The 24,264-nt window shown below is 40.7% G+C and overlaps 1 long non-coding RNA gene across 1 annotated transcript in view; it reads left to right on the forward strand.

The window, feature by feature from the left end:
• Positions 1 to 682, forward strand: part of LOC119874672 — a 73,115-nt gene extending 72,433 nt beyond the window's left edge. Inside the window, exon 3 of the long non-coding RNA XR_005371658.1 lies at positions 442 to 682. This is a non-coding gene — a long non-coding RNA (uncharacterized LOC119874672). The remainder of the gene's footprint in view (positions 1 to 441) is intronic.
• Positions 683 to 24,264: the final 23,582 nt, after the last annotated feature.

The raw sequence follows: 24,264 nt of genomic DNA on the forward strand, positions 1-24,264 counted from the left end.
TACTGTCCTGCCTTCAGATCTGAAAAGCTGCAGATGTGAAGGGAGGATGGAGGACAGAGAAGAAAGACAGAAAGGGCAGATGGGAGATAAGGAGGCTCCCCCAGCAGAGAGACCCACAGTCGCTCCTGGGAGAGCCTTGGCCCGTCAGAGGGGATGTCAAAGTGCCACTGAAAAATGTGGCTGGCTCTGCTAGTGCGTCCTCTGTATTCCAGCATGTGTTTTTACCATAATCCTCATTTTAACACGTGCAAAAAAGAAACAAACATTTAAAAAGCCCTAGATAGCCAAGACTTTCTCAGTCTTTATTCTTACATTTATTTCCTAATGGGATATGAAGAAGCCAGACCAGAATCCAGATCTTATTGTTGTTGTCGTCGTCCCTGGCATTGATCCTGTTATTACTGGTTACTGTTTATAGGCTGCTTCTTGTTTTCTTTGCAGGATGCTGAGTACGCTTTACACCGAAGAACACCTGAGTTGCCTCGAATAGTTATTTTTCCAGAGGAGATATCTAAATGGACAATGCACGTGTGAGATGTTCGACATCGTTACTGGCTATGGAAATGCATGCAGATGAAAACCACAGTGAGAAATCGCTGTACATTCACTTTATGGGCTATGATATACAAAAAAGTGGAAAAAAAGTGTTGGCATGGACGTGGAGAAACTGAAATCCTGTGCATTGTGGTGGAAGTATAAAATGTAAGCCACCTTGGCAACTGGCTTGGCTGTTCCTTTTTTGTTTGTTTTAAGATTTTACTTATTTATTTATGAGAGACACACAATTGGAAGCAGAGACATAGGCAGGGGGAGAAGCAGGCTCCATGCAGGGAGCCTGATGCGGGACTTGATCACAGGACCCCCAGGATCATGACCTGAGCCAAAGGTATATGCTTAACCACTGAGTCACCCCCGTGTCCCTGGATGTTCCTTGAGAAGTTAAAAATGGAATTAGCATTTGACCCAACAGTTGCACCCCTGGATATATACCCCTAATTTAAAAACAGGTCCTAAGGGGGCACCTGGGTGGCTCAGCTGGTTAAGCATCTGCTTGGGCTCAGGTCATGATCCCTGGGTTGTGGGATTGAACCCTACATTGGGTTTCCCATTCAGTGGGGAGTCTGCTTCTCCCTCTCTCTCTCCTTCCCCTGCGTATTCTCTCTTGCTATCTCCCTCCCTCTCTCAAATAAATACATGAAATCTTTTTTTTTAAAAAACCAGGGACTGAAACAAATGCTTGTACACACGTGTTCATACCAGCATTATTCACAACGACGAAATGGTAGAAACAAACTGAATGTTCATTAACAGATGAATGGATAAACAAAATGTGGTATATACATTCAATGGAATATTATTTAGCCATAAAAAGAATAAAATAGCCTTACATCTTATTAGGTGGCTGAAGTTCAGAAATATTATGCCAAGGAAAAGAAGCCATACACAAGGGCCATATAATGCGTGATTGCATGTATATGAAATTTTCAAAAGAGCTAAATCCATAAAGACAGAAAACAGATTAGCGGATGCTGGCTGCTGGAGGTGGGGGAGGTGCAATGGGGATTAGGCTTAATGGATACAGAGGTTTCTTTTGGGGTAATGAAAACGTTTTAGAACTACATAGAAGCAGTGGTTGCACCACATTGCCAACGTCCTAAATGCCACCAAATTATTCACTTTCAAATGATTCCTTTTTATATGATGTGAATTTCCTCCCAATTAAAAAAATGTTTGAAAGCATTTGCTCCTTATGATAAACCTGATGATCAACCTGTGATGTGGGCACTATTCTCCCCATTTTTCAGATGTGTTCTTCCCATGGGGATATATATTAGTTTCAGCAGAGGACATGTGGCATTCAGAATGGGACTTGACAAATGATGGAAAATGTAGGACTATACCTTTTGAAGAAGGCATAAAATGACCTGGCGCTCGCTGCCAAGTCCCATTTGTCATTAGTGTGTCGCTGGGAACTGCAGTCCTGGCTGAGAGTGGAAGACCACCTTCCCTATCAGTCTGGCAGTGAAGGAACCAGTAAGAAAAATGGTTGGGAGTTAAGGGCGAAGGTATGTTCTGCGCTTCATCCTCCTCTGAGCTGCAGAATCTTCCCTCAGTCTTTGGTTTCTTCTGATCTTCTTTGGGGGAGGTCAGATATGTGTGATCAGGGAAGAAAGTTGGAGAGAAATTTCCTCACCCACCCTCTTTTACAAACCCACATCTCCAAGAAGATAGGTCATCTGGGTCCTGCTCCTGTCTTCCCACAATGACTGCCCTGCACATAACTTGCAGAGGAAGCCTCCCGTGAGCTGAAGTGTATCTAGGGAGTTGGCTCCCACCAAATCAACAAAACACTATGTGCTTTCCCAGACCCCCCTGGTCTGGTCAGGGCCCTATGGCCACGGCCCACCGAGTCCCCTTGACAGCCTCTCCCCCAGCCCAGGCTCTCCTCTGGGAAGCCACGGCACCTGCCACAGTCACTACCTTTCCCAAGTACCACCCCCCTTGACATCTCCTCTCCAATCCCAAATTTTGAATGGGTCCCTGATAGTCACTCGATGAAGCCGACTTTCTTTGCCTGGCTTTCAGTGTTGTCCACTAGGTTTTAGACTCATTGCCCCAAACTGTTACCCAATTGGATCTAGCTAGCCTACTTTTTTTTTTTTTTTTTTTTTAAATAATACCATCAGGCAATAGCTAACATCTGCTGAAGACTTACCTTATGCCAGGCTCTATGTGAAATGCTTTAGATACTTCGTCTTGCTTAACTTTTACAATGCCGAACATGCCAGGTATCACACGAGTGAGGAAACGGGGGCCACAGGGAGGGTGAAACATGTATGACTGGTCAAGATCAGAGTCAGCATTTGAACCCAGGTCCAAGCCTGTGGTTTTAGGTATTTATTTTGATTTTACCTCTCCCTTTCCTGTTTTCATCCCCTCTGCCTCTGAACTCCAAGAATGGCTCCTTTACTCTCCTGCTTTTCTCCAACAAACATCCCTGATGTTCCACCAGAAGGGTCATCTCTTTGTTGGAAAGCAAATGTTTTCTTTCTTGCCGGCATTTATCTTTCCTTTGTTGTAAGCGTCGCACCACTAACTCTGTGATGGTCTTAAGGAGGGTAAGGGACCGTGTCTAATACTCGCATCTCTGACCTTGTCTAACACAATACCTTATTCACAAGAGTTCAGCAATTATTTGTCCAAGGATTCTTATGAATTACCTGCCAGGAGAAAAAATTTCGTACGTAGAGTTGTTTGTTAAAACTTCTTCACGAAATTGGATTTTAACTCCTCAATCTTTTACTAAATGCAATTTTTGATGTTTTGGTAGCATTAAATAAATAGAGTGAGCCTTGGCGAAATATTCCTAATTTTAACATATGACTAACGTGCTTAAAATATTAAGTGCTAAAACTTATTTTTATCCAAGTGTTTTACCTGAACCAACATTGAGACCAAAGGGAAAAGAAATTACTCTTTGTAAATCTGTTACTTTAAACCTCTTATTCTCAGGAGTTTCATGATAGGTCCATATAGAGAAATTAATTTACAGAAGTAGTCAGCAGAACTGCTAAAAAATGCAAGCATGAACTACTATGCACTTTTTCCTTTGTGTGACTTCTGCATATTTCAATATTCAGTTCATCACCTTTAAGATGTTCAAATTCACCAGCTGTAGGAATACTTATCAGATTATAGAGCAGCACTAAAAATAAACTGATGTTATTGAAAATAAGTGAGTCAGCACATTCTTAGAGCTGAATTGTTTTCTCATGTGACTCATACTACTTAACTAACTTTTTCTTTGTGATTGTTCATTTATCATATCAGAAGTTTCTTTGGACATCTGCTTCTTTAAGTACAAAAGCACAAGCTTGTTGAAAACGTTCAGCAGAAGAATAAAATAACTCTCTGGTCTGGATTTACCAAAGCAAGACATTAATGAGGCCAGTCACTATGGGTTTAGCTAAATATCGTTTTACATTATTTTAAGGTATAAAGGGAGCTGTATAATTTTCAATGTTAGCGCAGCCTATTTGCCACCCCCCCAAAAAAACCCCCTAAAATTCATTTACATACAGCTCATAATACTAAACTTGAAAAAGCCCTTCGGCTTAGTTTTGACCAGAGGATATTTTTGATAGAGCTCATCTCAAAATCACTTGGAGTCCAAAATGTCTATGCAAAACCATTAATCTCAGAATGTGTCTAAACACCAACCTTCAGACAGGCTGCAATTTACCGTTCTCTGTGACAGACAAATAGCTAGGGGAACGCTGTCATCTAACCCTGCTGCTATCTTTAGTAGTCATGGAAAGAAAGGTTTTTTCTCACTGCCTTGTCATAAAAAGACTACAAAATCCATCAACACAGTATAACTTTACATATAAAAGTAATGCCCTGAATAGATATTTCAGTCATCATGTGAAAAATAAACAAGACAGTCTTTAAATCAATGTCATTCACAAGGAATCAGCGTGGACATGTATTGACTGATTTCATAGCAAAAATGGGAAATATATGTAAATTTGACTGCTCCATTTTGACATGGATGCTTTCGGCTATATCTCTAACCTGTATACAGCAAAACCAAACTGCGAAGGAGTCTCGTATTCAAAACTTGGGCTAGTCCCCTTTACAGATGCTTTGGACATTCTTATGTTAGTGGTGCCTGTGTGATGTGTATTCCACAAAATATAAGTTAGCCTAAAAGGCTGGTTGGTGTATGTTAGGATAGGCCTTCAAACGCATGTGGACAGTCCCTGTGGAGTGGCTTGAAAAGGTAACCCCTGAAATGTGTCCCTAGGATATGTATCGGAGAAAATATGAAAAGCCCCAACAATACAGATATTTATATTTTAAAATTTTATTTTATTGTGGTAGGAACATTTACTGTGAGATCTACCCTCTTAATAAATTTTAAAGTATATAATATGTTACTGTGGACAAACAGGATAATTAAATACTTCATTTTTCATCTTATTATTATTATTATTATTATTATTAACTTTAGAAGCAAATCTAAGTAAGAGGAAAATTAGTGGCCACCAATTTTGCAGAACCCAGTGGCAATTAGTAAACAAATACAAATGTGGATACTTCAGGGAGCATTTCATGAAATATTTGGAGGAGGATATAATCATATTAGGCTTTCATCATGTCTTGCAATAGGACTTATTTGTACAGTACTGAGGGTAATCAAAACTGATGTGTGAAATTCACACAAGGTCTGCAGTGACATCCCAGAAAGAAAAAAAAAATGCAAAAACAACTTAGGAGTCTTTTAAATAACTTTGCAGATTTTTTTTTTTTTTTAAACAATGAACTGAAGGCAGAAGTGCTCCAAGATGGAAATTGAGTGGCCAGGAGAAGTGAATGCCACCTGCCCTGGGACTGTGTCTGTAGCAGCCGAAGTCTGGCCCATCAGCTGAAACAACTGCTCTGCATCCCCAGGTCACTATTTTCATCAGGAGCCCACTTTCCCAGCAGTAGCAATTGGAAAGCTATATGGGAAGCTAGAGGTGGCCAAGATAAGTCAAAGGACAAAAATCAGCTCTGATACTATCTCAAAGTGTTTCCCTGATTTTCCCTTGAAGGAGCTCTGGTCAGCAATTCAGCACAGCCCAAATGTAGGCATTTGGTAGAAAACGACAATTTTATTGAATCATGCAAGTGAAATCTCATTTGGTGGGTTTCACCTGAGAAACAAAAATTGGAACTACATCCTGAAATTTCAGAGGCAGGTGACATATCGAGATACGTAACACATTTATTGGGCCCTCAAACAGCGAGCTAACAAATATATTTCAACGTCATATATTACAGGGGCCACATATCCAAGGTAATGCGTATGCCTGTCTCGGCAACAAGTGCTTCTTAATTTTTAAGTATATGTGACATAGAATATTTCAAGGTGATTGGGGATTTTAATTCCATAGCGAGTGAGCATTGGAAACAATCATTTGGCTTATGTCAGCAATTTTAGCTTTATAATATCTTAAAATGCATCTTCAGTGTGTGTGTGTGTGTGTGTGTGTGTGCAGCAGGTTGAACTTTTATAATTTGGGATTTGCAATAGAAAATGTGTTTAGGTGATTGTTTTAGGCACCACAAAGACTATCCCTAAGAAAATGCCATAGTACTTATACTGGAAATGTTCTCCTCAAAATGAATAAATTTGTACACAATCCTTTATACTTTTAGATGAACTTTCCTTCCAGTAGGGTTCCAAAACGTTTGTCCCTATTTTACATAAAATTACCTTAATATTTATTTTAGAAACGTTACTGGAATAACAAAACAACATAGCAACATGAATTTGTGATTCTCTATGTGCATTTGGGTAAAACTGGTTAGGAATTTTTGACACTGATTTCTTTTAGGTGATAGGTGATACACCTTTGATACACCAAAGAAAGGTGATTTCTTTTAGGTGATAGGGTTCACTTCAAATACTGTAATAATTCAAGTCTTTTTGAGAAGGGCAAGGCAAAGCTTAAAGAAATCAATATGATAATAAGTGTACTAAAGCTTATTATTCTGGAAAATCAAGGGGATCATACATTGAAGACATATGGGTTAAATTTATAGCTGCAGCATGAAGATGGCATTTGGCTGCTTATAAAATGGACCAAGTTTTCAGTTTCATCCTTTGCCACTGTTGCTGGTGCCACATATACATGCACCACCTACCTCTTCACTTTTTTTTTTTTTTCTACTTCAATCCTTCTCCAGACACTCAGTGTCTGATTCTGGATACTATTTCTGATCTACTTGGCCAGCTCTAGCTTCCCAGAAAAAAAAAAAAAAAAAAAAAAAAAAGCACTGAAGAGCTAAGATTTCTTCCTCAAAATTATTGTTTTAGCTCCTTCAAAAATAGGAAAAGAAAACCTATTTCCAATTTCTATCATCTGCTTTTATTATACCCCAGAGCATCTTAATCATTTTACTTCTTCAATGATTAAAATGTTGCCCTTCGTAAATGAAAAGGAAAATTTTACTAATCACAAATTAGGAGCTTTAAGTAGTTTCTTAGGGAATGAAAAACTAACTAAAAATCAGTTTGGTGAAAAGACTGATGTATTTCTTAGAGGTTTAGATATAATTGAAGAGTTGAATCACAGATATATAAAGATAGTGGAAGTAGAATATATTTATCACTTTTAATAGTTTTCACGTCTTTATAAAAAAAAGGTGAAAGAGCACTTTTAGTAGTGACCAATTTACTTTACTATTCAAGACATGGTGATCTTTTTTCTATATCTGGGACCAGTTTTATGCCTGGCAAGAATCTAAAAACCAAACCTGATTTTTTTGAAATATATTCAGCAAATTACTAAATTGGATAATATAAAGTTGGGTACATATATGACCTAAAGTCTTTTTTTTTTTAACTTTTTTAAAAAATTTTTTATTTATTTATTGATAGTCACACAGAGAGAGAGAGAGAGGCAGAGACATAGGCAGAGGGAGAAGCAGGCTCCATGCACCGGGAGCCCGACGTGGGATTCGATCCCGGGTCTCCAGGATCGCGCCCTGGGCCAAAGGCAGGCGCTAAACCACTGCGCCACCCAGGGATCCCTGACCTAAAGTCTTATTGACCCTTCTTTTTTTTTTTTTTTTAAAGATTTTATTTATTTATTCATTCATGAGACACAGAGAGAGAAAGAGAGAGAGAGAGAGGCAGAGACACAGGCAGAGGGAGAAGCAGGCTCCATGCAGGGAGCCTGATGGGGGACTTGATCCCGGGACCCCAGGATCACGACCTGGGCCGAAGGCAGGTGCTAAACCGCTGAGCCACCCAGGGATCCTCTTTCTTAACTCTTCTTAAACTAAGTTTTGGATTTTAAAAAATGCAGTTTGTGTGCCACCAGAGATAGCAGATCACTCCAGGAGGGAAAGAGACCCTACCTCTTGATTTCCGTATGCAAGTAACTGGTAGCCATACATCTACCTCTAACCCTAGAATTAGCTCTCTTGGGGGTGTGTGTGAAATCAATGTATTCCAGTGGAATCGTGTTCTTGCTAAAAAGTGAACAAAAAACACCTGTTGTATTATATCACTAAAAAGATCCACGCAGGTTATTTTTGAGAGAGGCGTTACTTTGTCACCAAATTAAGAATTAGCAAAGCCCGAAGGCCTTTTAACCTGTTCTATGGCTTTATTATACACGAAAGAAGGCTCTTTTAAATATTTAACAGTCAGTGACATACATATCTTTAAAAACTTTTTTTTTTAAAGGATTAATTGGGGCTATCCCCGAAAACTCCAGGCTTTTACCTGGGATACGCAGGTGCCAAATTCCTGGCCAGAAACCCTCCAAAAGGATTTCCAGCTGGTCTTGGATCCTCCCAGGTGGAGCATCCTTCTTGTGATGGTGCAATTTATTCCAACCTGTCTGATCACCTAATGAGGCTTGGGGGGTATGTGGGTGCACGAGTGCGGGGGGAGAGCCACCCCAGCAACCAGAGGTCAGATGAGAGATTTGGTTCCGGTCGGATGGAACTGCTTCATTTTCTTTCTTTCTGCAGCTCCTTTGAATCTCCACCCTGCCCCCCCCCCCCGCCCCCCTTAAGAAATTTCTCTACTTCAACCTTCAAATATTTGATTCCTCTAGTGTCCACTGACAGCCCCCGAGGTTTGGGCTTTATTCTCCTTCAGGATCATTCCTCCTCTAAACACTTATCATCCGAGGCCCTGTGTAAAGAGAATGCCCAGCGGTAGATTTTACAATGAAAGAGAAAGTGTGGAGCATCTGAGTGTTTCCAGGTGCTGGTGTCAGTACCTGCCATGCCTCCTGTTGACAGTGCTGCCTATTGGGGGGGGGCACCCGAAATCTCTCTATTCTGAGCAGTCTTCAGAAATCAGCCGTGGCTGATTGTTCTTTGAGATCAAATGTGGTAGGGAGACAAAGTAAGCTGAGCATATTCTTTCACTCTGTACTTTGTGGTTGAAAGGGGAGGTAGCCCGCTAGGACCCCCGACTCACTTTGAGACGTTACCAAACTTTTGTGAGAATTCCTATTCTTCCTCCTGCCCCCACCCCCCCGCCCCTCCCCTCGCTGTCGGTTCCCCGATTGGGTTGCATGAGATGTCTTTGCTCCCCTACAGTCTGTCCTGTGCGGCAAGGATCCACAGTCCCCCAGCCCCAGGTAGGCCACGGGTCAAGGGGCACTCGCTGTTTTGCGGGGGTGCGGCCTGCGGCTCCCTGCATTTAGCCCAGCAAAGGATCATTTCCCTTCCTTCAGCAACAAACTCGCAGATTCTCTCCCCACTCTCGGAGCTCATGTTGGGGAGTCTTTGCAGAGGTGGCTGGTACTGTGCAGGAGGCAAAGACACCTCGGCCGGTTCATGGGCGCTGCCCCCGGCCTGGCCCAGCGATCCTCGGAAGGAAGATGTGCAAAGGGCCTGCTGTCCGAGACCGCAAGGAAGCCAGCAGCGCACCTGGCATGCTTCTTACAACGTTTTTCTGGTTGGACACAGGAAGTCATTTGCCATCAGATTGGAATGTGTCATAATGGAACGTGTCAAAGACATTGTTAGAAAACAAACAAATTGGAATTGAGCTGCGTCGCGTTACTCTTAGATCTCAGTCAGCTTCACACATTAAGACGGCTGGACGTGCGGAGCTTATAAATTCTCCCGGTGGAGAGGTTTTTGGAGAATTTCACAAAACTCAGTGGGATCTTGGTGGGGATACTGACATTTACCACTGAGTTCTTTAATGACAGCTAAACAAGAGAACACCACTCCTAATTTACTCCAGTAGAATTCAATATCGTAACAAGGCAGTTGCAGAATACTGTTCTTTTATGAAACCAATTTTCGTGCTATGATTTTTAACTCTTTTATTTACCAGCGACTTCGATTGGCTTCCCAAAGGCTGCATTCTTATCCTGGCAAGGAGTATTTTTATATAATTACTCTGTTTTCCGTCCTTCAACCCTTTCTGCTCTCATTGTGTGTGTGTGTGTATATGTATACTTTTTTTTTAAAAGATTTTATTTATTTATTCATGAGACACACACACACACACACACACACACACACACACACACACACACACAATGAGGTAGAGACACAGGCAGAGGGAGAAGCAGGCCCCATGCAGGGAGCCTGATGTGGGACTTGATTCCAGGTCTCCAGGATCACGCCCTGGGCCGAAGGCGGGTGCTCACCCACTGAGCCACCCAGGTACCCCTAAACATACACTTTATAACACATTAATGATAATATATATATATATATTACATTTTAAGTGTAACACCTGTCTCAACCCAGCGTCCCAACTTAAGTCACATGGGTCTATGGCTCCTGCCCACGCACCCCTAGCACCATGTCCACGCAGTTACCAGAGTAGCAAACAGCTTATCACTTCTCAGTTCTACAAGACATTTCAGTGTCTTGCCATTTCTCTAGTTGGCAACGACAGTTGAGTCGACCATCAGGCAGTTAGCACTGTTGACTGCGAGGATGGAGTGAGGAGCACATTACCTGCTAGCTCCATATGGAGAGCTCCCCTGCCCCTGCTGGGTGTTGAGAGTCGCCCTGCCAGACCACCTTCCAGAATGTTGACGCATGTGGAAGGATGGACAGAAAGAGGCAAGGGTCATCATTGCTCTGCTGGGGCAGACTTCAAAAGTGAATGTGATATGCATGCTGCCCTCAAGGGAGGGGAGATAAATGACCTTAGTCGAAGGCAGAAAGTGAGACACCTCACCAGAGAGGAACAGATAGGGTATATGGGAATTCCAAGAAGTAGTTTCCAACTCTAGGGGCCAGAGTGAGTCGGGGGTTGGTGGTGGGAAAGAGACTTGAAGGCTTGCTGCCCTTTGCCCTGGAAGGCTCCTACCTACAAGTCTCTCATAGTTTCAGTTCTCAGCCTGAATGACCTCTCCTCAAAGAATTGCCCACGACTTCTCCTTCTAAGTAAGATTCTCCTGTTATTTCCTGTCATAGGATCCTCTCAGTGTCCCTCCCCAAAATACATCACGCTTTGTCAATACCGAATTATATTATTTGTTTTGTATGAAGCCGTTGCTAAAGAATTTAAACTCCACAAGGGACCTTGACTCTCTGGGCCACCAATGTATTTCTGGCACGGAGCATATTGCCTGACACTTCGCAGACACATAATAAATATTTGTTGAACAAGAGAGTGAATGAATCCGATGGACGGGGTTATATAGAGGTGGGTGGAGGTGAGGGGGGAGAGGCCATGTGGTAAAAGGCCCTTCCACAGAGTCAAGAAAATGGTTCTGCTTGGCTGAAACACACAGAAGATGAAAATGAAAAATGAGAAAAAAAAATTTGAAAAGGTTAATCAGAATCAGAATGCAGGGATAGAGATTTTGCACTTTACTCTTTAAGTAACTGATAGTTTTTGAAGGGGAGACTGATATTCTTGGCCCTAGAACATCTTAGGTCTTCAACCTGCAGACTTTGAAGGAAGAGCATTTCTTGGCTTTAACTAGATCCGGTGTCAAGGCTATGAGCTTTTGGCCAGACCCATGGACCTCAGAGATAGTCAGCTGGAGCTGTCAGGGGTCTTAGATTTACACTGAAATGAGTTCCAATGACCTGCTGAGTCCTACAGGGTGAAGGTTCACATCAGGCCAAGCCTAGCATCTGAGATCAATTCAAGTCAACAGATTAAATGCCTCTAGGGTGTGCTCAGCCCCGTGGTGAAATACAAAATAAATCAAAAGCAGGGCTCCCCTGCCTTGAAGAGCAGGAGACAGCTATCTCTGATGGAGTTGCTCTGAGTGGCCTCTGAGACTGTGTCTTTTAAGGAGTAGAGTACAGGATATGTTAATGTGGATAACCCAAGATCAGACAAGAAAGATCTTGATTGTGGGATATTATTGGAGAGAGAAGATCTGAAAGAGGGATCAGAGGGGGAGAGGGAGGACGTGGTAGCCAGGTAAGGAAGAGAAGGTGTGCAAGGGACTCAGGCAATGCTCAGGTACTCAGGACCTCTCCCCCTAAAGGGCACTCTCTGTGAGGTGACCTGGCTACTCCGGAATCCAGGAACTAGTTTGGCCGCACTGTAGATCTCTATGGCTGTGTGTCTGTCCTGGTCCAGACAAACCCAGAGAGGCAGCATGAAAGAGCCCAGGTGACGAGTCAGCTGCCCGGGGTGTGAGCTCTGTCATAAAGAAACCATGTTTCACTGGGCAAGTCCTTTTAATGATCAGAATGCTTTACCATTTCAAAACGTGGGCATTTGTTAATTTATCAGCTATTTGCTATGTATCCACTAAATGCCAAGCACAGTGCTGAAAGAGGCCCAACTTTCCTGGGCTCATGTGAGAAACAAATGACATAATGGATAGGGAGTGTTTTCTCCAACCATAAATCCCTGTACATTGTGAATTATTTTAAGTTGGTAGGAGAACCTGCAAAGCTGCCCAGAGCAGCCTGGGAGTGTTATGGGTCATTTGGTCACAGAAAATATTGCCTAGATTCTGCATGTAAATTGGGTCTTTGGGACCCAAAATACAACACAATATAGCACCACAAAAGTTGATTAGATTTCAAGACACTTCATAAAAATCTATTTGTATCATACTGTCCTAATGGAACAAGAGTCTGATCACCATGTGTATAATTATTTATTTGGGGAAATGAGTCTGTATTCCCATTTTTTTGGTTTACAGAAGCACATTGTTCCCAACGTACCGCTGGCAATAAGAGCAGGTCCTTCTGTCTTCCTTTCCCATCTGCCACGACCATGTGGTGACTCAGTAGCCCACAGTAGAGAACCCAGCAGGGGGAAGGTTGAGCATGGTGGAGGAGTATGGTGCCAAGGGGTCTTGCGGTGAGGGTGAGCGGGGATGATCTCAGAGCAGGAGCTCTGAGGTGAAGGTCTCAATGAAAGCACTCAAGGGCAAGGAAGCATGGTTGGCAGCTATGAAAATAAGAAGAAAAGGTGAATCTTTGCTGCCAATAAACAGGCAGCAATGGCTGATGAGCCTTCAAGAGCACAGCTGGTCCTTGAGAAATGATGCCTCTTAATTTAGCTCTACTGCTGGCCACTATTGTCTGGAAGCCCATTTTTGGCCTGTTGACTGGGACGTCCGCCTGCCTGCTTCTCCAGCGCAACAGAGTCTGCGCTCCATGTTTATTTCCTCTTTCTCTTCTCCATCTCTTTGACAATTTGCTCTTCCTTCTGATGATATGATCGAGGTCTAGCTGGATTCTCTGTTTAACTGGGGTGCCTGTTCCTTCATAAGAGGTAGATGAGTATCCGGCCTCTCTGTGAGGAAACTTTGTTGTTGGCAATTAGTGTGACTTAAGAAGAGATATGAACATTAGCTGGGGTTTCTCAACCTCACGTCGATAGCACTGATTTTTGGGGTGGGGGTAGGGGTGGGAGTGTCCTGTGCATTGTAGGATGTTTAGCAGCATCCTGGGCTCTCCCCACTTGATGTCAGTAGCACCCCCTTCCCAAGTGTGACCAGCAAAAATGTCTCCTGATACTGGAAAAAGGCCTCCACGTAGGGCAAAAACAGTGTCCCAGGTTGAGAACACTTACCTAATCAACCAATTGGAAATAACACTTTAGAGTAACCCTTAGTGCTTTATCTCTGACATGACATTCTAATGAGGTAACTAAATTATTCCAACGATCTTACATACTTGAAGTATCTCAACTTTAAAGTTTTGAACTAATTGTATTATACAGGGCGACCCTTACTATAAATTATTTGTCCAGACAATACCACATTTGCTCCTCAGAAGCAGGTGCTTAGGAAATATTTGTTAAGTGAGTAAACGATGCTATTTAAGATCAGGAAAATGCCTCATTTGCTTTTAACTCTGGTCCCAGGAGTCTTCAAAAATACTATATTAAATGGAGTAAGAACAGATATGAACTAAGGATACAGCAGACTGTGGGCATTTCATGTCCCCTACCTGCCACTATAAACTTCAGTGGCTGCAGGTGATCTCTGAAGACCATCTGAACACCTGCTATTCTTTAAATAACAGAATTTTCCTTAAGAAATCCTGCACTCATCTCCCTTTTCCTCTTAATTAACATAACACATCATGTGGACTCCCGTGCCACGAACCACTTTAATGTGTTTTGCTTATGGCTTATTTCCTTTAACAGACTGAGAGCTCTCTGTGGGTCAGATGTATGTTTGACTCTGTTTTTGTATCTCTCCAAGCCCTAGCACAATGCCACACAAAAATAAATAGATACATATTTAATGGTGTGTTCTCATCTCTAAGGACTCAATTTCTGTTCTAAGCCATTTTTTTTTTTCAAATGCTGGCCAGACAGAACCCTCACTTACCCATGACTGAGCTTGAACACTTCTAGTCTAAAAAGACCAACACCAACTTCTTCATTATTCCTTGATTTATACCTGATGCTCCCCAAGACATACTTATATATAACCACAGGTCTCAGCACATATTAATGATAAATTAACATTAAATAATGATAATGATAATAGATGCTGTCATCTATTATTTGCACTCAAAATTGTCTTCCATTTTCCTTTTACCTCTTTTTTTTTTTTTTTTTTTTTTTTTTTTTTTTTTAGTAATCTCTATGCCCAGTGTGGGGCTCGAACTACTCACACCCCATGATCAAGAATCACATGCTCTGTTGATTCAGCCAGTCAAGCATGCTCCCTCCGCCCCCCTGTTTTCCTCTTAGGTAGTGGTCAGATCTCTCTTTGAGTGTCACTTTATCTGGATTTGAACTTTGGCATTGGGTATAATTGTGATCTTAAAAATCCATCAAGAATAGGAATATGGGGGGATCCCTGGGTGGTGCAGCGGTTTGGCGCCTGCCTTTGGCCCAGGGCACGATCCTGGAGACCCGGGATCGAGTCCCACGTCGGGCTCCCGGTACACGGAGCCTGCTTCTCTCTGCCTATGTCTCTGCCTCTCTCTTTCTCTCTCTGTGTGTGACTATCATAAATAAATAAAAATTAAAAAAAAAAGAATAAGAATACAGTTAACACAAGTACATTTATAAGCTCGTGCTTTGCACAATGACTTCCTAGCTGACTCTAGTGGGTGGTGTGCAAATGGGAGTGGAGGCCACAGGAGGCAATTCTAAGAGGTGCCAGGTTGCTGACCACTCTGCAGAGAAGAGCCGAAGTGCATCCTCTGCCTACCTCCCACTGTCCCTTTCCAGGAGAGAGGAAGGAAACTCTTCAAACTGGCGACAGACTATATACTAAGGTAGGTCTGAAGGTCAAAATCTGACACAGAAGAGGGAGTGCTGATGCAGGGTTTTCTTTGCACATCTCATTCTTCTGATAAAGGCCTAGTCCACTTTGTATAAATCCACTCTAAGAACATGCTCACACCAAAGACCTTTTGTTCATGAAGTGTGTCAATGGTAAGCAGTCGAACAGAGGGAAGGGATGATAGGTAGATCTATAGCTGCACATATAAATAGACACACATAGAAGCCAGCACACAAATTGCCAGTCCCCACTGTAGAAACTCTCCTTGAGCAACTCTGAGAAATACCAACTGACGGCTGACTCTTCCATGCTATGTAGGTCAGAAGGACATGAGAACCCAAATATATATTAAAAAAAAAGTCACAGCAAAATGTACTAAGTTGGTCCTAAGGAGTTATAGTAAAGCTCCCCTAATTGACCACATCAGAGGAGGATTTGAACTTCTTGTATGAAAACAACTTACCATTCCTGGTGATAATGCCATTTACAATGAGATTTTACTCTAAGCGTTCAAGAATAATAGAAACGGTATTTTTAAATAAATGCGTTGCAACATGCAGGCAGTGTTTTCAAAAGTATCACCTGCTCCCCTTTTAGAAAGATAGGTTGCTGCTCTGCTGGAAAAGTGAGATTGGCTCTTATGAAATTTTTTTCAATAAACAGTGTCTGGGAGAGATTTTTTTTTTGGCACTTGAATGATACATGTGTAAAAAGAAAAAAGTTTCCTTTATAGAGGTACAAAAAAATGTATCTCTTACCCTGAACATGCTATTCAATTGAAGTCACCTTTGTTAATTCAACTGGGTTTTATTATGTTCACAAAGTTGATTTTTTTTTTTAAATTGACATTTGACTTTTCTAAGAATCTGCTATAGTGGCACAATTTATCACTGTTGGTCTCATCTTGATGTCACAAATCAACAAGGAGGGTGATAGCTATCTATTTGGATAAAGCACAAGTCCCCAAATCTGTGAACTAAGGAAATCCCATTTATTCACAGAGGAATGAGTAAGGAGAAAAAGAGGAGCAGAAGAAGCTAGAAATCTATGAAGTCAATATTTTACTTAGGTATTCACCTATGCTTATCATACTTATTAATTAGAAATACTTTGTAATTATGTAACAATCCTTTTGCAGATCATCACATTTTATCACTATTTAGTGTTCACCATCATTTAAACTCTGGGATAACTAAATTTGTATAATATGGATCTTTATTAAAACTAGGGGTAGAAATATAGAAAAATTACTTTCAGCTTATACCATTAAAAATGATTAAATGATTTCTTATATGATCAACTATTGATCAATTATCAGGGGATGTTGAAGAACTCTATTTAGGTAATAACTAGATGGCAACCACAGTCTCCTGTAGAATATTCCTTGGGGCCACTGCTGGCTCCATGGATCCCTGGGCTCCTTTGGTATGACATTTCTTAAATGGTCAGGCTCACCAGGCAAGGAACAAGATACTTATGCTTAGAAATTACTCCATAGTGGTAAAGGATGTGCATAAGACAAAGGAAAAACGATGGCCTCTTTAATCAGGCTTAGTCTGGAGATATACGGAGCAGAAGGATGGGGCGACGGTGCACAAATGCAATGTTGAAATCCAAAACAGTCAAGGTCAAATAATCGTTGAGTGTTTGCCTCCACACAAGGTTAAGAATATTAGTCTTTGTTATTAGAATCTGTCTCGAGGCTCGTAGAATAGAGACCATCTAGAATATTATTTCCCAGGAAAACGGTTCACTTACTCATCCATTGAACACATACTTAGGAAACTTTTACTATGTACTTGACATTGTACTCTTGCAGTGCTGGGGGATGCAGCAGCCAACAGAACAATCGCCGCCTTTTTAGTAGGGGCCTTCTCTGAAGCCAGCCCCTGAAGCTAAGCTTTGTTGCTATCCGTTTTTCACCCTCCTATTTATCAGGCTTATTTACTTCTGGTAATCTTCCATAAAGCAGAGCTTTCTATTCGAAACCTAAGAAGAAAGATGACTTCGAGAGAACACTGGCAATTGGCTACATTTCCTGGAGGTAAAACTTTCAACATGCATTGCACCTCTCTAAATCTTCTCATTGCAGTGTGATCAGAGAGGTAGAGTGTGGCTTACTTGAATTGTGGCTGCTCTGCTAAAAATCAAATCAAATCAAATCAAATCAAATCAAATCAACTCACAGTATTGCCTATTTCTACTGTTTTCTTTCGCTCATCAAATTTACAAATTCACACCTTCTCTGTCAATAAAATATGATAAAGCATAATAATGTTGAAATTATCTGCATCGTTTCCATTAATGAATGGGTCTTGGGAAAGGAAGTTTCAAAATAGAAACCCTTTTGTTATAGAACATGGTACCCTTTTGAAATAATACCCCCAATACTAACAATAGACGCAATTTGCAGAGTATGATAAATATAGGTACTTTAGTACAGCAATTAGATTCTATCTTCATAAAAAAAGATTTTATCTTCATAAAATAATGGTAGAGAGGTTTATTATTCCCATTTTACTGATGAAGAGACTGAGGAAGTGAGAAATGAATTAATATTGCCAAGTTTTCAAGGTTAGAAAGCGATAGAATGAGAATTTAAACCTAAATTATTCAGTTCCAAGGCACATGCTGTCCTTATCAAAGTGTCCTCCATGTAGTACTGCATTTATTTATTTGCCTTTACTGATTGTAAAACTGAAGGCAAAAAGGTACCACCTATTAGGGACACACACACACACACACACACACACACACACAATTGTCCATATAACCTCTAGGGAAATATTTTATTTGATTCTTGAGTTACTAAACAGAAGACTTGTCTTTAGACCTCTTGCTTTGGCCCTCTCCTAACTGTTCTCTGCTGATGGCATTTTACAGGATAGTTCGTCTACTTGTCATATCACTTTATAGTCTGGTCCTTGTCGATGTCCACGAATCATCACAATGGAGTTTTTAAAGGGCCTTGAAATCTCTACTGACTTTAACTCTGTGAGGGCGGTGCTTTACATCTAAGATTCAACTGAAATAATAAACTTCAGCACATTACTTTTTCACATGTTTTGACGTGAATTTGCGAATGACCTCTCTGCATTAAATCACTATTTCTGACGTTTCTTCACTGTCCCTGGGACAGTCCCAACAAATCCATTTTGCTCACTACCTTCTTAATATAGAGTGAATTGCTTTTCTTTTCTTTTTTTTTTTAATTTTTTTTTTATTTATGATAGTCACAGAGAGAGAGAGAGGCGCAGAGACACAGGCAGAGGGAGAAGCAGGCTCCATGCACCGGGAGCCTGATGTGGGATTCGATCCCGGGTCTCCAGGATCGCGCCCTGGGCCAAAGGCAGGCGCCAAACCGCTGCGCCACCCAGGGATCCCTGAATTGCTTTTCAATTTGAATTCATGATTTTAAAAAAGCAGTGACCTACAAAGATGATTTTTTTCCCTTTAAACTTCTTGTCTTCTGTTCTTATCCCCCCCATAGGTTATACATTTTAGCAAGAAAATCTGTTTGTGCCCCTTAGAATAATTTTTTTAATGGAGGCAAAGTGTCATCCTTGGCTCTGTGACAGAAGACACACATGGACATCATACTTAAGACTCCGTCCTACAAGCCAGATGCAAATATGAATGGTCAAAGCACCCGATCAGTCTAAATATTCCCTTGGGAGCAGGTTTCCCAAAACTCTGCAATCAGACTGGCAGCCTCAGAAAGCTAAATCATTCTCTACGTCTCAGGCCAAACAGGAGGCCTTGAACTGCACAGCTTAGGTCCAGGCTTAGACACAACCTTGCTTGTTCAGGAGGAAGGGACCAGAAAGCACAGTGGAAAATTATCACGGTATCTCAAATTTAAAACCCCACCTTTCCCCTTGCATCAAATGCTGTGTCTGCAAAACACCAACCCACCCAGATGAAAAGTAAAATCCGTAGTCCGCCACTCTGATTTTTGTTCCACAAGACAACAGACATAGAGCCACTTGCAAGCATCAGAGGGGCTCACGATGTTGTTTGATGTTGCTAATTTATACTGTTTCTTTCATCTCTTCCAATTCATTGATTATCTGCCAGATAGTAATATGATCAGCTTCCAATACCAGTGGCAGCAGAGAGGGGACAATTTAGTTTGGGGATTTCCTGAGTAGTTTGCTTTTCCCTTTCCCTTGTGGTCAACGTGACCCAGCAGGAAAAGTGGGTGATAGAAATTTTATACAAATCAAAGGCTTTGCAGTTTTGGGTTTAATTTTACAAAGGCCTGGAAAAGGGTGGAGTTGGCTGACCAAAAATGATAGCCCTGGCTTATCTGCAGATTTCAGTAACATATGGGGTTGCTTCTCTCCACTTCCAAGGCAGACCACGCAACATTTTACGTGTTTTCCGTTCTCCCTATCCACTCTTTCAGACAACAGCAGGATTGTGTGCCCTGAAGTTGGCATATGTAGCTCTAGGTGTCAGTTTTTGCAAAACATTATTTTGCAATGTTTTGCATTTAGGGAATGTTTCTGAGCATTTGTTAGGCTGAGTTAAAATATCTGGGCAGCCTTAGGAAATGGAAAGTGTGTTTACAACCCCACTGAAAAATACTAGCATGCCCTAAAAGCACGCTCACCCGTACCTAGTCTAAAGCAGACCAGGAAAACCCAAGAAATCTTCCTTGATTGATCATCTAGTTTGGAGAAAACTCTTCTAGAGTTGCTTTGTTTTGTTTATTTTTGTTGGGATGTTTTTCCTGCATTAGAAAACGTGTGGGCGTTTTGCCTCATTTAGACAGAGTTTGGGGGTCTGTGAATGCGAACTGTTGTTTCTTCAACATATATGCGTATTTGTGTGTTTTGAAGGCAGCAGCCTCCCTACCTAGTAGCAAACTATCTCATATAAAAGGTATCATTCAATGTGTATCTCACAGGAGCACTAAAGCATTCAAGTTTATGTATTAGCTATTAAAGACTAAATGGTGTCCTAGAGAACCTCCCAGTATGGGTAGAGTGCTTTTCATGAATTGACAAGAGAAGAGTTCCAAGAGAGGATACTTAAAAGACAAGAGGAGGTTGACATGTTTTATTACAGCGGCATTCATAACACTTTTTCTGAGGTGAAATGCTGGAGATCTAAAGGGCTCTCATCAACAATGGGTTTCGGAGAACCAAGTATTGCTTTGGCAGTGAATACTGAGTTATATTTTTATAGGGGAAAACACACAGGTGATTACTTTTCAGCTTAGAGTGCCTGAAATTAGGTGCATGGCTCCCATTAGCAAGAGGAGCTGTGCACCTAATTCCCAGGACACTTCAGTGATAATTTATCCCCAAAATTTAATTTATTTGAAGTCTATTATAAAACTATACAGATAGGTTTCTCACAGTGTGTGCCTTTGGCGTGATTCACATTTGAATGAAAGGAAAGGTAATCAGGGGGAGGATTTGAGGAAAATACCAGCAAAGCAACTTAGATAAATCGCTTCTTATTCAGGCTATATATAATGCACATACATTTCTAGGGACTTTGTTTCCATAGACTGTGTGCAAAATCTAATATGAAAATTCTTTGAGAGGCTCTTAAAAGAATAGTAACTGAGGAAATTTATGACAGTAAATTGTAAGTCTATTTTGTATGAACTGTTTGCTTTATCTTAACAGGGAAATCTCACCATTACCCAAATTGAGATCAAGGAAGCGATACCCTGCATGCAGGAGATGGTTCATAGTGCCACCATTCTTTCCAGCACTTTATTTTAGTTTCTACTAATTCCCCACCTAGTTGGTTAAGATGTGTATGCATGCAAAAACTTTTCTTAAGGGCTCTTGTATCATTTTTCCCTGAGATGCTTTAGGGGAAAAGTAAAAAGTACCTGAGAGGGACACTCAAAACAAGTGGTGTTGCTACTATTCTCTACTAACAATTAAACCACCTTTTTATTCTTTTATTTTTTTTTTCACCTTTCGATTCTTAAAAACACATCATCCTATCATCTCTTTGCCCTTCCATAAGCTGGAAAGCCAAATCCTCTTCTACGAGTATTGAATTTGTATCAACTCTAATGTGGAAAAAAATGATCTGTTTTAGATATAAAATTAATCCAAATCTGGCAACCTGAATGTAAAATCATCTTGGCAACACACCACAACGATTGTCTGGACCCTTAAGAGGTAGGCAGTTAACCTCTCAACTTCTGCAATGATTTTTTCATCTTAAAACAAGTACAATAACAACAACAACCACAAACAAGAACAAAATATTGTCTTTGGATGAAGAACATCAGGAAGAGATATACCCCAGTAACTCAGTTTTTCTGATGCAAAAATGTTATCATCTTACATTTTTTTATTTCATAATTATTTCACAATCTAGAAAGTCCTTTGCTCCATGGAGAGCTTTTTACTGACTTTTACATTAAAGGAAGAAAGAAAAAACCCATCAATCAGGAGAAGGTGAAGAAACTCAGAAAACTCCACCCAGTAAGCCAAAAGAGACACTTGGGGAAATGATTTACTCCTGGAAACTGGATCTTCCAGGTATGTACTACTGTAGAGACATCCTGAGCTGGACACTTCTCAGGTTTTCTGTTGTAAATTCTTTTAGAGCTTCCTTTTAGAAGACACTCTTCATTTTGTGGAAACCCCTCAGAATACAGTTTTAAATGAATCTATTCGCAAGGTTCAAAAGCTTTAAATTACTAGACCATGGTTACCATTGAGAAAAGGCACTGAGCTATAGCAAGGATAGTGAGAGAGAGGGGAAAAAAGAAAACCAGGTACAAGTTTAATTCTCTAAGGTTGCCATGTAAGTGCTGCTCAGAAAGGATTAAGACTTTCTGAGAAGGAGAGAGCTCCCCAACACATCACTTACAAAGTGGGGGAAACACACGCATGCCCTATAATCCATTGTGTTTGGGCCACTCCATCTTGGTAGAAAATTCTTTCTAGTTAAGATGTAGAGATTCTGTATTTTAGAATGTCCTCATTTATCTACTTTTCCAGGTGAGAAAAAGACTGTAGAAATGCCGTTGTTTTCCATATTATCAGAAAGAATATGAAAATCAGATTAACTATACTTTGTGGAAACATTTTCCTAGAGGTGATTCATGGAAGTTAATAGCTTAATAAGGGGGCTACAGAGCACAGTGCAGCTCAGCCAAAGTGTATTTTGTCGAGACAAACAAGTTGTATGTTTTAAGAAGACTTTTTGTCTTATTTGGTAGGTCTGGAGACACTTTAGTGCCTGGGACTTACCTTCTCTTCTTCTTTAAAGATGTGTTTAATTGTCTTGAAATTCTAAATCCCTTTGAGAAGAGCAGGAACTCTAGAATAAAATAAATAAAACATATAAACTGAAAGAAAACTTGATCTGATGTTTTACATGAATAATTTCAGGTCTGAAACTCTTTAAATATTAAGACATGCATTATAACAAAGAAACACTGCTGATTTATTATAATTAAACATAAACAATATCGATAATCATAAAAAGAGTGTGTTAAGCAAAAGTTTATTTCACAAGTCCATGTAGTCCTTTTGTTCTCTCTCTCTCTCTCTCTCTTTTTTTTTTTTGGTAGTAAAAGTAAGAAATTTATGGCATATTTATCTTGACCACGAGTGAAATGTTTATGAGGTTAGCTGAGATCTGCCACCTTTCTATCTTGCTTAAAGTCCCTCCCATCTCTGTATCTGCCACTAGTTCTGATTACAGGGTTGTGAGAATTATGTCAACAGGAAGAGATATTTTTAGCCACATCATATTCCTAGAGCCCAGGATTACATTTACTACTGTGTGGAATTACAAATGCTTGTTTCTGGTTCTGTTGAAGGAAAAAAAAAATACATGAGTTTCTTGTTTTTGCATTTTATGTAGTCATTTTAAAGAGCAACCACAGCGAAAATGAATCCATTCCATGAGCTTCTCACTTCAGCATTCCACAGTCCTCTGGAGTAGTTTCCAAGTGTCAAACAGTTTAATTCTTTCTGTTCCCTTTCTTTCCCCCTTTTCTCACCCTAAACAACAACAACAAAAAATAAAACCAACCAACCAAACAAAAAAGCCACAGAGGCTTTAAGATAGGCATAGATAAGTCAGAGATTACTTTTAGGTTTTGAACCTTGTTGGCTACGAGATAATTGATACAATTGCCAGGGCGGGGGAGGGGGGCAGGGAGGAAAAAGAAGTGGAGAGAAAGAACTAGTTTTAAAGAAAGCTGGTGTTTCGTTTTTTGTTTGTTTGCTTAAATATATTGAGAGGAAAGACCAATGCCTAGTTAATGTATATTAGCTGAAAAGTTGAGTTATAGAGATAAGAGTCTTGGAATGTACCTCTTCAAGTGATGGGGGAAGCTGGTCTAACTTGGGGAAATACTTCCAAATGGAGTCTTGGCAGGATAAAGAATAGGCCATAAAGGAGACAGGAAGACTGGGAAAGAGAAGGCCTCGGGATCAAGGAGTCACATTGGAGGCCATGGAGAGAATGTTCTGGGAAGAAATCACTGGTCTACAGTGTTAACTACTACAGGTGGATTTGAAAGGATGAGAACTGTCCGGAGTTGATAGGATTTGATTTTGGAAAAACACTTGTGACTTCTGAGACAGGTAGTTTGGTCACAGAGAGGGTACAAAAGGCAGCTAATATGAGGAGGAAACCAGATCATGACAGGAATGAAGAAAAGGTATGATAGAATCGATGGAAATGGTTTTTTGGTAGTCATTTTGCTTGGGGCTGCTTAAGGATGCAACATCCTGGGCATGTTAATGAAAGAGAAGTAAAGACCAATGGTGAGGGCAGGGCTGCAGATGCTAGAGAAAGATGAAATGGGTATGTGGTGGGAGAGCAATTCAGATCAAGTGTGGGTGGGAGGTTTGGCTGTGAAGGAGGAGGGATGCCATTTTGTTTGAGGCAGGCAGGAGAAAGTCATGTGTGATCTGAGATATTGTGAAATATGAAGAAAGATTGGAGAGGTTGCTTGGGTGATATGATTAGGTGTTAAAAATATTAAAGTAATGCAAAAGTTCGAGCAGGAATCTGGTGAGATTATATAGGATAGGTTATCCTGGACCTAATT

This window comes from Canis lupus, chromosome 16, assembly GCF_011100685.1.
Source record: "Canis lupus familiaris isolate Mischka breed German Shepherd chromosome 16, alternate assembly UU_Cfam_GSD_1.0, whole genome shotgun sequence".
Classification (NCBI taxonomy): domain Eukaryota; kingdom Metazoa; phylum Chordata; class Mammalia; order Carnivora; family Canidae; genus Canis; species Canis lupus.